The following is a 12,093-nucleotide window of genomic DNA, read 5'->3' on the forward strand; positions in this document are numbered from 1 at the left end:
GCACATTACTTCCATTCTTTGCATATCCTTCTCAATTGTTTTTAGAATACATAGAATTTAAACATGTAATTTGATTCTTTTTTTATAGAGAGTTTCAACTTATGACTTCTGCTCTTGATGATAGTTGTTTATTATCAGACCAAGACACTAATCAGTTTTTGGTATAGGCAGGGATTGAACCCCAGATACATTACTAGTTGAGCTAACTAGAACCCACATAAAATTTTTTTAATACAAGGTAGAAATTCTACTCTAGCCTAAGTTGAGCTAACTAGAACCTACTTAATTTTTTTGCTAACTAACTAGAATCCACATAATTTTTTTGCTAACTAGAACCAACCTAATTTTTTTTTTTAAATTGAAGATATAAATTCTACTCTAGTTTAATCTAATCTAAGTGTATATATGTGTGAAACTCCCTCTTGAAAACTTGAATCTCGACCTTTGCCCCCAACACTCCACAAACACTTATACTTATAGAGTAACTATTGTACTAAAGATATGCTGTGATAAACCCACATAATTTGATTCCTTAAATTAGAATTTGAAACTATGGTTACGTAGATAAACATAATAATGAGTACATTTCTGTCTTTCATTTATCATGATATTGTGGGATGAAAGCGAAACTTCTCTAAAAGAAAGGCAGTCGGCCAGTAGAAATTGTCGTGCCCGGAACAAAACTACAAAAGTCTTTGATTTGAGGACATATGGCAAGCAAGAAGAATGTGTTTTGAGTTTTAATTTTTAAGTGGGTCATACTCGTTTATTTTGTTTGCAAAGAGTCAAAATAGTGTTTTGAGTGTTTTTTTTTTTTTTAATTCTTCCTAATTTTAAGTGGGTCATATTCATTTATTTAGAATATATTTTTCTTACTTGTTTTGTTATGTTTTCTATACTACTAGTTATCCATCAACAAATTTATCCATCTTTTTTAAATTCAATTTGTTTTTCAATTTTCACCCTCTCCCTCTTTTATTTTTTAATATCTAGATGAATATTTTCTAATAAACATTTATAATTAAAAAAAATAACTATAACTAAATGAAGCATGATTTATAATAAAAAAGTATAATTTAATTAATTTAAAATTTTAAAGTATAGAACAATAGAACCTAGTTTATCAAAAGCAAGATTTCAACTTTGCTAAATAAACATATCTAAAAAGTTTATTTATCAACTAACTCAATAAATTAGTATTGATACAAAGTAAATTCTAAATTCATATTTTCATTATATTAACTTTTTTATGCGGATATTTAGATTTGAATAAAATATTTATTATTAAAAAAAGAATAAATTAAGAATATATATATATATATATATATATATATATATAATATACAAAAATAAACAACTTAAAACAATAGGATCTATGTTAATATATAAAAAAAATTACTCGATTAAGGTAAAAAAAGTGATATAATAAATGAGAAAAGTGAAACAAAAGTATGCCAATTTATTTTACTCTTTAGCTTATTTTTACTACTATTTATGGGTTTCACTGCAATTTTAGCACTATTCATGAGTCCTACTATACTATTTCAGTTAACTTTTACTTTTATCTATAGTACTTTTAGTAAAAAGTTTTCAATTTCAGCAAAATAAGCAGATTCCAAACAGACCCTAAGAAGTAACAAAAGTGGGTCAAACTTATCTATATTACAATTTAAGGGGCTTCTTCTGTTTGAGATTCTCATTTTTTGGTTCAAAAATGTCCCTACACCCCTATATTTAAGTAGAGACAAAACTAAAATACAATTCGGTAAACATACAACTCTAACTCTCTCTAAAACATTGCTTAAAAAATAGGGTCACCCTCTTGTTGATTTTCAAATTGTTTTATCCACTTATAAATTAAATAAAATAAAAATACATTTTTTTTCTACAAAATAGGACCACTAAGCCCAACGTTTTTACTTTTTTTTCCCCTTTATCAAGACTTAAACGTTTCTCTTTTTTTTTTTCTTTCTTTTTTTTCCCCCAGTTTCCTTTCTTCATATTTGTTCATCTTTTGAAATTAGCCTCATGACACTCCTGGTTGTATTAGTAGTTTTAAATGCATAATATTAATATACACCATTGTCAGTTTTTTTAAGACATTCTCCCCTCTCCTCATGTGTGTGTGTGTTAAATACCTAGTATTTTAAAAAAATCATAATATCTATGAGAAAATGTGTAAATATCAAATTAAAATGAATAAAAAATTATAACCAAAAAAAAAAAGTCTTACCACACGCGCAAAGCGCGTGTGATGATGCTAGTGTACTATTAAGAAGTAGCAATTCCAAGTATGCTTTTATGCGCATTTTCTATCACTGTCATGTTAATTTGCTCTATTACACAACATGAGAATGTATATGGTTAAGCAGATATTTTACAGAAAGATGGCCCAAAAAGAAATCCATTACTACAAATTTTTTCTTACTTTTATTGCTTTATGGAAACCATCCCGAAAATGGAGAAAGATGTAGAAAAATGTTTGTTGAAAAAGTATCTCAGTTTATCTGTCCTAGCCTCCTAGGTCCAGATCCTTGAAATTTGCTTGTCTATTCCCATGATAAGTACGCTTAAATGCACATTATATCACTGTCATATTACGTTGCTCTATTTCACCCCAAGAGAATGTAGATGGTTAAACAAGTATTTTATAGAAAGATGATGCCAAAAAATAACTCTTTTAGAGCATTAGTATTGGTGGTGCTAAAAGACTAAATTGCTATTTTTTAGCACCATCAATCACAAAAGTGGGGCTACTTCTTTGTTACTGCTACAAATTCTTTGTTACTTTTATTGCTGTTTCCTTCCAGAAAGTGGCAAAAGATAAATCCATCAATGCGAGCTTGAAAAGTATGTTAGTTTATTAGTCCTAGCCTCAATAGGTCCTTTAGCGGAAGCTCTAATACTAGAGTTTTGAAAAAAAGACTAAACAAAGAGTTTTTATTCAAAACTTGACTCTTTAAATTACACCACTTAAAACTTATGGGAAGCCTAATGTGGCTCCACGTATGACACAATTACAAGACTCACTAACACCACACAGCAAAGCTACTCTAGCACACTTAGCTTTTACAAGGCACACACCAACTCTCTAGACACCTATTTACTGACACTACACAATAGCTATTACTTATTGACTTTGCTTCAGATAATGCCTAAAAATAACTCTATTAGAGCATTAGTATTGGTGGTGCTAAAAAACTATATTGCTATTTTTTAGCACCATCAATCACAAAAGTGGGGCTACTTCTTTGTTACTTCTTCAAATTCTTTGTTACTTTTGTTGCTGTTTCCTTCCAGAAAGTGGCAAAAGATAAATCCATCAATGCGAGCTAGAAAAGTATGTCAGTTTATTAGTCCTAGCCTCAATAGGTCCTTTAGCGGGAGCTCTAACACTAGATTTTTGAAAAAAAGACTAAACAAAGAGTTTTTATTCAAAACTTGACTCTTTAAATTACACCACTTAAAACTTATGGGAAGCCAAATGTGGCTCCACGTATGACACAATTACAAGACTCACTAACACCACACAGCAAAGCTACTCTAGCACACTTAGCTTTTACAAGGCACACACCAACTCTCTAGACACTTATTTACTGACACTACACAATAGCTCTTACTTATTGACTTTGCTTCAGATGATGCCTAAAAATAACTCTATTAGAGCATTAGTATTGGTGGTGGTAAAAAACTATATTGCTATTTTTTAGCACCATCAATCACAAAAGTGGGGCTACTTCTTTGTTACTTCTGCTAATTCTTTGTTACTTTTGTTGCTGTTTCCTTCCAGAAAGTGGCAAAAGATAAATCCATCAATGCGAGCTTGAAAAGTATGTCAGTTTATCAGTCCTAGCCTCTGTAGGTCCTTTAGTGGAAGCTCTGACACTAGATTGTTAAACAAAAGACTAAACATAGAGCTTTTATTCAAAACTTGACTCTTTAAATTACAACACTTAAAACTTATGGGAAGCCAAATGTGGCTCCACTTATGACACAATTACAAGACTCACTAACACCACACAGCAAAGCTACTCTGGCACACTTAGCTTTTACAAGGCACACACCAACTCTCTAGGAGAAAACAGTTTTTATGAGAAAACAATAAACAATTTTAATTAATACAGAAAACAAATTTTATGAATGTAGTAAGCAGATTTGAATATACAGTAAACATGATGTGCAAAGAGCAAATTTTATTAATATAGAAACAGGTTTTATGAATGCAGAAAAACAGATTTGATCATTGTGAGATTCAAACATGAAAAAACATACATATTTGGCTTTTAAATTTAGAGAACACAATTTCAGGGGGTGTTTTATGAGAAAACAGTGAACAATATCTAAACATGGGGTGCTACAACTTGCCAAGAAAAAAAGTTGCCAAAGCGACTTTCCCATCATCAGCCAAACATTTAGATATACATAAAAAAATGTTTCACATTCCTCTTAGAAACACTGCAAGTCAAGAACTTACATATCCAGATGTGGTAAAACTTAAGTTCTTCTTTATATCCAAGTGGTCTACTATTTCTACAATATTTATCAATAATTTGACCATACGGTAATTCGAAACAGGATTGATAAAGTAACAATATGTAGTTTAAACTTCTTTCGTGTGCCCATGGCTAAAAATGGAGTGAGATTTTTCTTTTACATGCTTTAATTTCTCATTGTAACCTCCAATATTTTAACCAATTTGACCATAATGCTTTCGAGAAGTTAAAAATTGATGAGTGTGTTAAAAATGAATGAACAAGGGGTATGAGTGGCCCAAAAATTAATATTTTGAAATTAAAATTTCTATATTTTACAATGCTTCTATTTAAATAAATAAAAACATATGTTTGTGTATTCAAATGAAAAAAACTACTTATTTTTATGTTTATGTTTATTTGTTGATTATAAAAAAAAAATTATAAGGAACTGAGCTTATCAAACTATTAAATAGAAGCATTGTAAAATATAAATATTTTAATTTCAAAATATTAATTTTTAGGCCACTCATACCCCTTGTTCATTCATTTTTAACACACTCATCAATTTCTAACTTCTTGGAAGCATTATGGTTAGGTTTGAATATATAGTAAACATGAACTCGAGCTTATTTAAATAAATAAAAACATATGTTTGTTGTTCAAAGGAAGAAAATTACTTATTTTTATATTTAAAAATTACTTATCTTTATGTTTATGTTTATTATATATTGATTATTGGAAAAAAAAATAATAATAAGGAACTCGAGCCTGCCAAACTCGAGTTCCATATTACAAGGAACTCGAGCTTGGTGAGCTCTTGTACCATAGAAGAAAAATAAAGACCATTTTATTTACAAAGAACTCGAGCCTAGAGAGCTCGAGTATTGTGTTGCATGAACTTGAATTTACCAAGCTTGAGTACCACATTATTTTTTTTAATTACACAAATTCTAGGTCAGCAGTACCACACTGGCGACTCCCTAGGAACTCGAGTACTATTTAGAACTCGATTACTAAAAAAGTGGTAGATTGCTAAATATTTCTGAAACAGTGTTAGTTTGTTACAAATTTTGCCAAAACGTGGTATTTGGCTATTTTCACCTTGCTTCACTTCTCTTTAATTTACTTCACCTAACACTTGACTTCTCTTCACCTCACACACTTCAACTTACACATCTCTCACACCTCACACTAGTCTCACACTCTACTTCACAAGTTTCTCATAGCTCATGTCACAAGTAGGTTAAGCAACCGACACTGAAGCTCCTAGCTTCATCTAATTTCTGCCACAATATGTTCTAGTAGTTCTAGGCTTTATTTTATTATTATTTTAATATCTAGCCCATGACAACCTCTAGACTATTATAACAATTTGCGGCTGAGTTTCACTTCTACGTAGAAGTCTGTAGAGAACTAAAGAGGGACATCTCATTGAGAAATCCAGAATGCATGAGAATGTTCTAGAGAATGAGAGAAAGGCGGTGCTTGGTTTTAACACTTCTGACCCACCAAATTTGCCTGCCAACTCCCTTGATATGGTAAAAATGTTGTTGAAAACATGCTACCCTCTAGATATGTTATCCTTTGTCAAATACTTTGAACGTATAGAGGGGTTTCTGCCCAGTGTATTGATAAACCCTTGGATTTTCAGTTGTAGCGATGTTGTCTAAAACTTATCTGTTGTATAAATCTGGTTCACCTATCAATATGTTTTCATAAATTTCATGCTATGGGAATTAAATGATCTACGTGACATGCATGAGTTTTCTGAACAATTGAGTTCCAAATTATTGTATAGCAGAGAAATTAGTAGGGATGGTACCCAACTTAACCCTAGCAATAAGGGTTTACAATATTTAAATGGGAATATGTTCTTCGACATATCAAACTTATCTTGGGTGAGATCACATTCTTACCAGAAAATAGTTTCGCAGGCCATAAGCTTAGTTAAAAAAAAAAAAAACAATTGATGATGATGGGTCTATTAATACACAATTCACCTAACATTTTAGGAATTAAAGCTTTTTTTTTTTTTTATATATATAAATAAACTAAGACTCAAGTACACACTGCTTGCATGACTTTGGAAATATGAGTGGCTTACAAATGTTTGAGCCATAACACAATAATTGTGTCGCAAACTAATCTTGACTGGACTTCGTTGGTAGGTATAGATAATTTGAGATGCGTCTTCCGTTCTGTACCCACACACAAAAAAGAAGAAGAAGATAATTTTAGATGCGTTGATTTTCATGCCTAAGTGGCCTACTGAGTTTGTGTCATGGGCCCTCAGACCCAAAACTTGTGCATAATTTGTGGGCTTGAAATGGTAGTTTTATATTATTAATGAAACCACAAATTAATGTTTGGAGTCCTCTACTTGTAGGCTCGTTATCTCTGATTTAGATACCACTGCCAGACAGCTAATGAGACATGGACTGAATGAATCTAATTGGTTTTTGTTTTTGTTTTTTTTTCATTTCGAGTTGGTCTCCGACAGATTTTCTATTGAAGTAAAAAATCGCAATCGTTAGAGCACTGTCAATATTAGTGTCACAATTTTCTTTCTTATAATCTATAAATACTATATATGGAAGCCTTGACTTTTTGTTGACTTCTCATATTGTGCCACATAAGCTTTAGAGTCTTTACAAGTTTCCACATTATTTTAATTTATTTAATATATTTTAAGTAAACACCACACAAAAGCTTTGAAAATCTTGACTTGGAAAAGGTTTTTGTGGGAGACTCATTGATGCTAACCACGCTGGTTTTGCGATTGAAAGAGCAGTGGAAGCTATAGCAACGACCCATTTGCGGGTTCCTTCAATTGAACAACAAGATTTGTGTGATTCGAGCATCACAATCTATTGAAATTTTTGTTGGGTTTGAGGAGACCATCAATTTTTACATGATTGGAACTGTATGAGGCAGATCTTAAAACCAATTCCAACCTGCTAAGAATGGGCTAGGATAGGGGCCCAATACAACTAATTTGCAGAGATGGGTAGTTCAAGCCAACACTTCGATTCCTAAGGACTACGGCTTGATAATTAAAGAAAAGGGATTAGCAAGAAAGATTATGCTTGATAGAAATGTAGCAGGAAAAGAGAGATTCTTATTTAACTCTTTCTTCGGGCTAGCCGAGGAGCAATTGTTCTTAAGAAATATAGTTCTTAGTATTACACTGGTCCCTTTCTCTCTTTATTTCTCTATTTCTCCCTCTAAACTTTTTTCAATCCCCGCTCAAATATGACCTTCCTTCCTATTTATAGAAGTTTGAATTGCATCCCCACCTTTCACTTGGAGGGTTGTTGATCTTTCTTTGGATACTTGTCCCATCACTACCTTGTTGGTGGTGGTAGAGTAAGTTACAAGTTGTGAGAGCACTGTTCAGGGGTCATTTTGTCATTAATGCGGCAGGCTGAGTTAGTGCAGTGCATTGAACGTGGAGATGATAGATGCTTTCTCTAGAAGTTTCCTCATGCTCTTATTTGTATCTCACAATGACCCTCCTTGGCTTCCAACCTCATAGTCTTTGTGGCTTATCTCCTGTCTACCGAGATGTATTTGTTCCTCGACCTCCTCGGGCGAGTTGCCATCCTCGGTTTCCTTGATCCACCTAGTGCTTCAATTGTTTCGACTGGGTTGGGCTTGATCCGATGAATAGTCTGACCCAATTCGATGAACAGTTTGGCTTAATTATACATCGAGTAGGTCCTGTCGATGGCTCCTTCTCTTTGGGCTCCCCCCCCCCCCCCCAACGAGAACAATGTGCAAGTACGAGGCTTGATTTTTACTCTAATAAAAAATATCTAAAAAATAACATTGATGTGAGATTAGTTTATCCCCTTTGATAACAGAACATTCTAATGTAGATTTTGTTTTTTTTATGGATCATTTTGAAGGTTTTTTCTTCAGTTATATATTTTTTGAGTGGATTCATGTTATTAAATTGTCCTTTCATTCCCATTTAGAACATGTACACCATGTGTTTGACAAAATGTCTCACTCATTCTTGCATTTTTCTTTTTTCATAATTCAATAGTTATACTCTTACATTAGTTTAAGTCAACTTCATGGTTTGGCTCTTGGTTTTAATTGTCAATGGAATCACTAACACACTAAAACCCCATCCCTGTGACAAACCAAAAATGCTATTGACAATTGGAGGGTGTACTTTTCTTTGGGTTCCTTTTGGTTTTGCAGGGTGTTCGGAAAAAGTTAATAATTGAATGGCTAGGAGGAGAATTTTTGAGCTAGGTTAGTAGGGAGGCATGCGAAGAGGCCTTGGCTTTTAATAAGGAAGGAAGATTATATTTTTTCTTTGCTGTTATAAGGTGCACTGTTTATAATACTCTGTTTTCATATCATTCACGTATGTTGATTTGTTCCTGAATGCTATAGAATATAAGAGAAATTCTGACTTATTTAGATTCATTGATAAGCTCTACATTGCTCTAGAATTTATTTGGTTTCTTCTTGAATGACAACCGGCATGTGAGGTGTCTATCCTTCAAGTTCTTTTCTTCATTTTGTTGTCATCTATTTCCTAACTTCATAATGAAAATTAACCACAGAATATTTACTTTCATGAAGATTAATAGAATATTTATTTTTTTATTATTAGAGTCTTTTTTTTTTTCAGTAAAGAATTCTTAGTACATGCTTTTCCTACGATGGACCACTTTGCATATTAAGGCATTTATGGAAGTCATTCCCATGCACTTGACAATGGCCATGTGAGTCATCCACTATGCTTAGGCAACATGATATTGTTGTTGAAAAGATACACGGGTTCTCTAAACCTTTTGGTCTTTTTTTTTTTAACACATGTGACATTTTTCTTTTAATTATACATGAGTACTTGTTATTTGTTTCATTTTAAAAGGACGTTTTTAATGGATTTGTTACTCTATTTGCTTGGTAAGAAAAGCCTGCAAAAGTAAAAGGAAAATACGAAATTAAGTACTTGGAAGATTCATTAATATCACTTTCATGTGTTAGTGTTATTCATTTGTGCTTCTGGGTTTGTTTCAGTTTCAGTTTCTAGGAATTGGGTTGTTGTTATTTGATGGATTGTTTTTGTGTTTTGGGGGGAGAGATGGTGTGAATATGTAGTTGATGTTTTTTTGGTGGGAATGTATTTGTGGATTGGGCTGTGTGAATTTAAGGTATTGGGTTGTTGTTGGTAGTGGTGGAGGTTGTGGCCTTACCCTTTATGGACGTGTTTGTTGATTGTGTTTTAGTTATTTAGTAAATTGTTGTTGTATTTTGGTAATTGGTGTTATTACCTGAATACTTATAATGGGTTTAATACCATCACCATCACTGGAAGAATCTCCGATCTTCATAAGATGAGGAGTGGAGCATTGAGATATACATTTCGACAAAACCTCCAAAATATTTCCAGAAATTCCTTTTAGGTTTCACTATTTTTTGTAGATAAGCTTTGGCTTTGGAGAAATTTTTTGTCTATTAATATAGTTGTCCAACTTGGTAAGTGCTATACTTATATGTCTTTTGGAGATTAATGTATGCTTTTTGGGAATATTTAGATTTGCTTAGGAATTCTGAATTATGGGAACTATTTGCCTATGTCATAACATGTTACCATGTAATTAATTCACTAATTTAGAAGATTAATACTTTATTCACAGTGATGTGATCTTTTGTCCTAATTTGTTAAATAAGTAATTGTGTTCTAATTCTTAACCAAATTATTTGACCCTTGAAAATTAAGACTATTTCAGTTCTCTTTGTGTTTTAGATCTGCATAAAGCTGTAAAAAAGTTGATTTCATAGATATCATATGGCAAGGCATTGCATCTTTGACGTTTATTTATATGGTCTTTTTCAAGTTTCAATTTTCTTTGATTGATATGGATTAAAATTCAGATTGAAATTGGTTTAAATAGAACAAAGCCTCAAAGTTGAGTTTTATTATATTTGTTTTAATGTTTGGCTGATGAGAAAGTGTGAGTTACAGAAGAGAAATAGACTATTTTGTTTGTTTTTGTTTCTTTTGATCTGTGCCTCCTGAAGCATGCTCAAAAAATTGCTCTTGCGTAGTTAGTTTGCTTTGCACTTATGGTAGTGTCCGTATATATTGTAAAGTTTTAGTTTCCTTTGCGCTTATGGTAGTGCATATACAGAGGCGGAGGCTAGCCGCCCCCCCGCCTAGCTTTTTGAAATATTCATAAATAACAATAAAATGAAATGGATACAAAAATCCCAAAAAAATAAATCCCCCTTAAGGCCTAATTCTTTGCCCATGATCCTCCAAAGTTCAAATACTAACAAAACCCCAGATCTCCTCTAACAAATCTTGAAATCCCAAAATCACCAATATATTTAAAATAAATAAAAGAAGAAGAAGAAGAAAAAATTGTCTACCCCATTGCAGTGTCGCCTTGCCTTAATTGCCATGTAGTCCTCTGATCGCCTACTCAACTCCACTCCTAAACCAGTCCAACTGGTGGTACAACTCCTCACTCTATCTTTGTTTTCTCTCTCACTCTTTTGCTTTGTCCGCTATCACTACTGTAAGAGCATTAGCAATGGGAAATGTATAAAAGTTCTATTTTACCATTTAAAAATCTGTTTTATTTATTATACCAACTCATTTTAAAATACATCTTTCATTCTAGTTTTTATTTTTACATACAACTGATTAAAATAATATAAACAAATTAATAAAATAAAAAAAAATATTCTTCTCTCTCTTTCATCCCACTCTATTCTTCTCTTCAACCATAACCACAAATACAACCAACCACCACACCCCAACCACAAATACAACCAACCACCACCACAAACCCACAATCAAAACTAGCCAACTCCTGATCTGCAACGCCACAAAAACAAAAACAAAAAACAAAAAACAAAAAAAACAAAAAAATAGCCAAAAGAGGAAAAATCCACAATTTAAATCAATGAAGAGATTGATGGGGGAAAATTAGCAGAGGAAAAGAGGCCATAAGATTTTAATGCTTTTTTTTTAATAGTTATTTTAAGTTTAAAAATTTTAAAAACTTTATAGCTTAACTAGTACTTCCTAGTGTTTTCAGATTAAATCTCTCTTCTCCCATTATAATTATTGATTTATCCAAAAAAATAAATGTCATTTTATTTATTTTATTTTTAGTTTTATAAAAATAAAAAGACTTTGTTGAATATAAAATTATATATTACAGCCACGGTAGTCTTAGCCTTGTGGCAACCAACTAGCCTAAACATGCTGGTTTAATAAAACTTCTCTATTACACTTACAACGTCTTTTACCAATTAACTCTTAGCTTCGGCCTATAGATTACTTTGGTTAGAACCATGAGAAACACCTTTTAAATATGATGTGCTAAGACGTGTAATTTAGAGCACATCTTGCAATCCAGCAAGGTCTCCACACACTTTACGTTAGCTTTGGAGAACTATGATGTCAGCTTAAAAGCTCTTCTGTTACATGACTGAAACATGGCCTTTTTTTTTTTTTTTTTTTTTTACATGATAGAAATTCTACCTAATCAAAGTGTATATATGTGTAAAGTTTTCTCTTGGAAACTTACATTCAGGCCCTTACCCCCCACCCCCTACACTCCACAAGCACTTATATTTGTGA

The sequence above is a fragment of the Castanea sativa genome, chromosome 6 (genome assembly GCF_040712315.1).
Source record: "Castanea sativa cultivar Marrone di Chiusa Pesio chromosome 6, ASM4071231v1".
NCBI lineage: Eukaryota > Viridiplantae > Streptophyta > Magnoliopsida > Fagales > Fagaceae > Castanea > Castanea sativa.